Genomic DNA, 6,799 nt, shown 5'->3' with positions numbered 1-6,799 from the left:
TATGGCTGACAAAGTTTGCAGATGACTGCAAACTGGGCGCCATAGTCGAAAACACATCTGACACAGATATCCTTCAGAAGGGCCTCACAGAAATGGATAACTGGTGCCAGAGCCATGGCCTAAAGTTAAACGCCAAGAAATGCATAGTCATACCCTTCGGGAAAAACAAGGTTACCCCTAGCTACCATATAGGTGGCAATCCACTGAGCTCAGAAGAAGTCATCAGGGATCTGGGGACCCAGGTTGACAGTAGCCTTTCGTTTGACACTCATGTTGCTAAAGTAGTTAGGAAAACCTTCTACATTGCCCACCTGATCATGAAGGGATTCACATCTAGATCAAGGGAGGTCATCGTCCCCCTGTACTCATCACTCATTAGACCTATGATTGAGTACAATGCCCCATTCGGAATGTATCTGACCCGACACCTGCAGCAGCTGGAAAGGTCCCAAAAGTTCCTCACCAAAAGGATAAAGGGTCTCAAAAATATGTCTTATGCTGCCCGACTGAAAGAACTCCAGCTCTATTCAGTCTCATACCGCTTGCTCAGAGGTGACCTGTGCCTGACATATAAGGCCATGTCAAACCCAGATTTGATGAATACGCTTCACCTCAAAAAATCTAGATCCCTCAGAACCACAAGGGCGGGAGACTTAAACCTTGACACGGTTATTAATAGAATGTGCTGGAGGGACAGATTCATCACCCAGAGACTCCCTATGCTGTGGAACAAAATCCCGGTACATGTGAGGCAGAGCACCTCGCTGGCCTTGTTCAAGAGGAATCTTGACCAGTGGATGGGAGATCGCAGATATACCCCAGGGATTACTTCAGTGTCACTGCTTGACAAAGGCACAGCAAAATAATAGGCATAGTTTTATTCAAACTAAAGGGGTGGCGAAAGCCACATCACTATGGGCTAGGCTTATAAATGCCCTTGGGCAGATAGCCTAGTATGAACCTATGAACCTATGAACCTATGTATCTTACTGAAATTGGTACACCTTGTTTGCTCTAGCATAGACTAGATCCAGGCCTGCTGAATCTAGCTTTGTTTATATGCTTGTTGTTTGTTGGCTTGTTATTTCCCTGGAAGCTAATTCCACCTGATATGCGGCTTCTCAGCGCTTCTGTGGATCACTAGTGATATCTGCATTGCTTACTGTACTAGTTCCTTGTTTCACTTGAAAGAAAGTTACTGTTTGTCGTTTTTGCATTTAGTTACTTGTAACACATTGCACTCAAGTTACCTGGCACATGCTCACTAAAGCAATTATATAAGTCAGCACTAAAAATTAAAAGCACTACACCCTCACTCCCCACTGGCCCTTGTTTTCAATTATTAAGGAATTCCCAATATTATTCTACCATGTCCAAAGGTCAGTTGTCAATCTCCTCTCCGGTCCAGCTGGTGAATCTGGGAATCTTGAGGCAATGTTATAACTGCCTCATGTACACAGACAACCCTCTCCTCCTCCCACATAACACAAATACTTGCGAGAGATGCAGCTATTTAGCCAAACTGGAGGCTGAGCTCTCTCAACTCAGGACTGGCAAGACCAGACAGGAGGAGAAGGCAACTACACACACCACAAAACCAGCCTCACATAATGCTACCACACCACTGAATCAAACACATAAACACACAAAGACATACTCGGAGGCTCTCAGTAAAAATTTACCTAAACAGCAGAGGCCTCCAAAGCAGACACCCAATCAACTGCTACCTCAAGACACCCCACAAGCAACACATAAACCACAAAAGCAGTGTGCAAAGCAGTCACAGCCCTTAAGGCCAAATACAACACCAAACATACTTGTCATAGGTGACTCCATAGTCAGACACACTGACGTCCCACTCACCAGGCTGAGCAAGGAGAGGGTCACAGTAAGCTGCCTATCGGGCGCTAGAATCCGCCACATAACACAAGCACTCTGGTCACTCCACGGCAAGTACAAATATGACACAGTCATTGTCCATGCTGGTGTGAATGACCTGAGACGTACCTCCCTGGACTACATGAAAAGAGACATAGAGGAGCTCTCTGATTATGTAGCCCAGGCAGGTATGACCCTGACCCTGAGCAGTATCCTTCCTTCACCAAGAATGATGCCACAATATAGAGACAAGATGATCAGCTTTAACAATTGGCTTAATGTCTGGTGTCATTCAAAGGGGATCCAGTGTCTGTCTGCCTGGGATGACATGCTTGACAAGCCACGCTGCTTCAAGGGACGGCTTGCACCTGTCACCCTGGGATTCGGATATTGGCTATGGCTCTTGCCACCCCATAGTGCCTTTTTAGGCAAGGCTCAAATTCTAAACCTACCACCCTAGAAAACAAAAATGGGAAGAAAGTGAGGGTAATGCTGCTCAATGCCAGAAGTCTAAATCTCAAAATGCATGCACTCGAGGCCCTTCTCAGTATGGAGAACATCGATGTCTGTGCTGTAACTGAAACCTGGTTCAAGGCTCCTGAGAGCACCCCGGCACTATTAGGTTTTACCTCATATCATGCGTTCCGGCCCCAAAACCCGGACCACACCACAAAAGGAGGGGGTGTATCCATATTCATAAAGGATACCCACACCTCCAGGTTGGTGGCAACGCACGAAGCTTCGGAAACCATCCAGGTGCATCTAACCATAGGCAAAACTGCTCTACAAATTGTAGCATGCTACAGGCCACCCTCTCAAACTCAGGAACCCAACACAGCCTTCCTGAAGACACTGGAGGGTATAAATGTATCTCCAAACACCATCATATTGGGTGACTTCAACTACCTGAATATAGTCTGGGAATATTACTCAAGCCCTAACTTTCTAGCCCAACAGTTCCTGTAGTTCATAAATTCAAATGCCATGGAACAGCTAGTCACTGTTCCCACGAGAGGAGAAAATATACTAGATCTCATTATCACAAACATGGGGACAAAATGCTCCACACTGGAAGTATATCCCTCATTGGTGAGATCTGATCATAAACTAATCTCACTGGAAATCCACATCCCGCCCCCACCCCAAACAAAAAAGACCACAGTGAAGAACTTCTCTAAAGCAAACTTCACACTACTCAAGACTGGTGTGGTATCCTTCAAGGCCCCTGAGCCAGTGGAAACCACAACCCAAGCTGCGGAAGCCCTTACAAATGCCTTCTATGAACACCTCCAGGACTGCATGGATCAGGCAATCCCAAATAAAACCAAGACTCTTTCCACAAAGGGCAAACGTCCAGTCTGGTGGACCCCAGCCATTAACAAACTTTACAAAAAGAGGAGAAAGCTATTACATGATAGAACAAAATCCATAAAAGGGAAGTCACCCCTGATCATTATTAGTAAAAAAATACGAGCACTCATAAAATCAACTAAGGCCAATTTTGAGAGGAAAAATTGCCATGGATTCAAAGGGCAATCATAAGGCCTTTTTCAGCTATGTTAGGAACCTGGGTGGAAACTCCCAGATATGCTCAGAATTAGTCCAAAATGATACAAAAATCACTGAACCCACAGACATTGCCAACATACTGGCAGACAGGTTCAGTGCAAACTTCACCCCCCTCTCCCCCCCTAAAGGAGAGATAACTATCCCAGCAGAGTATAGCCTCCCAGACATCTCAAATGCGCAGGTGAAAGCTGCTCTCTCTAGAGCTAAAAACACAGCATCAATGGGACCGGATGGTGTCCCCGGCTGTGTGCTACACGAGCTAAATGAGGAATTAAACCCGCACATAAGGCAGCTGTTTAATCTCAGCCTTACCACAGGATATGTCTCCAAGGAGTGGCATACGGCAACTGTGGTCCCACTCCACAAAGGCGGTGCCTCTACAGACCCTGGTAAATACCGCCCCATAAGCTTAACAAGTCTAGTCTGCAAAGCTATGGAGAGGATCATAATGGAGCTCATAAACAAAGATATAGGGGACTTGCAGACATTGGACCCGACCCAGTTTGGTTTCGTCAAGGGCAGATCATGCCTTTTGAACTTGGTCGACTTCTTCGAAACAGTCACCAAGGCCATTGATGAGGGAAAGGCAGTCCATACAGCCTACCTTGACCTTGCAAAGTCTTTCAACACAATACCCCACTCGGGTATTGTAGAAAAACTTACCAGCTTAAATGTAAACCCATATGTCACAAGATGGGTTGCGAACTGGCTTAAGGACAGAACCCACAGGGTTAGAGTTGCTGGCGCTATGTCAGACTCCAAGCTGGTCACAAGTGGTGTCCCACAGGGCTCGGTCCTTGGCCCCCTATTGTTCGGCATCTACTTCTCAGAAGTACAGGCCAACATGGGAGGACTTTGGCTGACAAAGTTTGCAGACGACTGCAAACTGGGCGCCATAGTGGAAAGTGCATCGGACATGGATATCCTTCAGAAGGGACTCACGGAAACAGATAGCTGGTGCCAGAGCCATGGCCTGAAGTTAAACGCCAAAAAATGTATAGTCATACCCTTCGGGAAAAACAAGGTAACCCCAAGCTACCATATAGGTGGCAATCCACTAAGCACAGAAGAGGTTATCAGGGTCCTGGGGACCCAGGTTGACAGTGGCCTTTCTTTTGACACTCACGTTGCTAAAGTGGTTAGAAAGACCTTCTACATTGCCCACCTGATCATGAAGGGATTCACATCCAGATCTAGTGAGGTCACTGTTCCCCTGTACTCTTCACTTATCAGACCAATGATCGAGTACAATGCCCCATTCGGGATGTATCTCACCCGACATCTGCAGCAATTGGAGAGACCCCAAAAGTTCTTCACCAAAAGGATAAAGGGACTCCAAAATCTGTAATATGCTGCCATATTGAAGAAACTCCAGCTCTATTCAGTTGCATACTGTCTGCTCAGAGGTGACATGTGCCTGACATACAAGGCCATGTCCAACCCGGAATTAATGGACATGCTCCACCTCAAAAAATCCAAATCCACCAAAACCACTAGAGCAAGCGACTTAAATCTTAGCACGGATATAAATAGGACGTGCTGGAGGGATAGATTTATCACTCAGAGACTCCCTATGCTGTGGAATAAAATCCTGATCCATGTGAGGCAGAGCACCTCGCTGGCTCTGTTCAAGAGAAATCTTGACCTGTGGATGGGAGATCGTAGGTTTATCCCAGGAATCATCTCTGTGTCACTGCTGGACAGAGGCACAACAAACTAATGGGCACAGTATTTTTTCATATAAGGGGTGGCGTAAGCCACAAAAATTTGGGCTAGGCTTATAAATGCCTTAGGGCAGATAGCCTAGTATAAACCTATGAACCTATGAACCTATAAGTTGGAGTTACTGCTGTGTCTCAACTGCATTCTTTTAATATGTAACAAGGAAAAAGTTACTTAATGGAGTAGAGGCATATTAGTTATTGTAAAAGGAATTGGTTGGCCTGACTCCTCTCAGCTAGGAGTGCATTGTTGTTAGTGAAGATTTCAGACATCCAAGGTCAGAAAACAAGACCCCTTGAAAGCAGGTGGGTCATGTACAGGACGGCGTTGACGTGAAGTCTGAGGCAAAAATCACGTGGGATGAGAACATTTGCAAAGTCTTTGATTGGTACTGTCATTGTAAATGTCAAGGTTTGCATGACTTGTTTGATAATAAAAGTTTTTACAAATATCCTCCAAAAGAAAATGTTGAGGTTAACCTGCTCAGCGGAAGGAGCCTAAATTTGACACTCCACTCAATGGAAGTAGCCCTCTTCATTGTAAGATGTGAACAATTCTGCATTCATACAGACCAAGTTCGAGGCCAAAGACACTACCCAGGCCATACTTGCATATAATGACTTCCACAAGTTCAGACAGTGAAGTGAATGTGTAAATACTACAGGATGGAAGTCTACTTTTGTTACCCTAGATAAATACACCTCTCTATTACTTCAACTGAAAGATTCCTACGAGTTATTCCATGCGCAGTTAACTATGGGAAATACCCTTCTAAAAGTTATTGCAGCTACAGACACCCCTCCAAGACCCATGACATCCTACTCATGTGTACTACAGTAATGCCCAACACAACCCAAAATGCCATGTTATGGTTCACTAACTACTCGTCGATAGATTGTGTCCATCAATGTTGTAGAAACACACTCACGCATAGTTTCTTGCAGTCTGTGTAATGCCGTGGACTGCTTAGTTGGCACATCCACAAGGGGCACAAACATTCCGGAAGTTGTATTCAGCAGCATGGTTGAACGGTGTACCACCACTGTCATGCAGTCCTACCTGTTGAAGTCTGATCCTAAATCAGTCTCTTTCATACTGACATCATTAGACCACAACCAACTGAGAAAGCAAGCTATAAAATTTCTCTAAAGCCAAGTACAGACTGTAAAGCAAATGGAAGTAGTAGCTTTCTAGGTCTTGTCCACACTGATACTAAGGACATGTACACTGGTATATACACCAGGGGCACTGCATATACATCTCTACCACTCTTATGACTTAGACATTCATGATAGGACCAAATACAGACAGTAAAAAAACAAGCATGAGCGTTGATCATCAGCATAAACAACTGAAATCAACCGAGAACTGAATTGCTGTCTAAGGGCAATAACGAACAAACACACCTTTGCAAGCACACCTTTCCAAGGTGGATCAAGCAAAAAAGATATCCACCATACTAATCTGAAGTGAACACCAAATCAACATTAGCATCCATAGGTAGAGAAAGGCCTAAAGGCACGGTAGTGGATGATACCACATGCGCTGTACTAGTGTAAATGGACAGCCTGATCACAGACTGGTTCACTGACAACTCCCCACCCCCCTGTCCCCACCACATATACTACAA

This window comes from Protopterus annectens, chromosome 7.part0 (assembly GCF_019279795.1).
Source record: "Protopterus annectens isolate FY-2018-M chromosome 7.part0, PAN1.0, whole genome shotgun sequence".
Lineage (NCBI taxonomy): Eukaryota > Metazoa > Chordata > Ceratodontiformes > Protopteridae > Protopterus > Protopterus annectens.
This window is presented reverse-complemented; position numbering follows the sequence as displayed.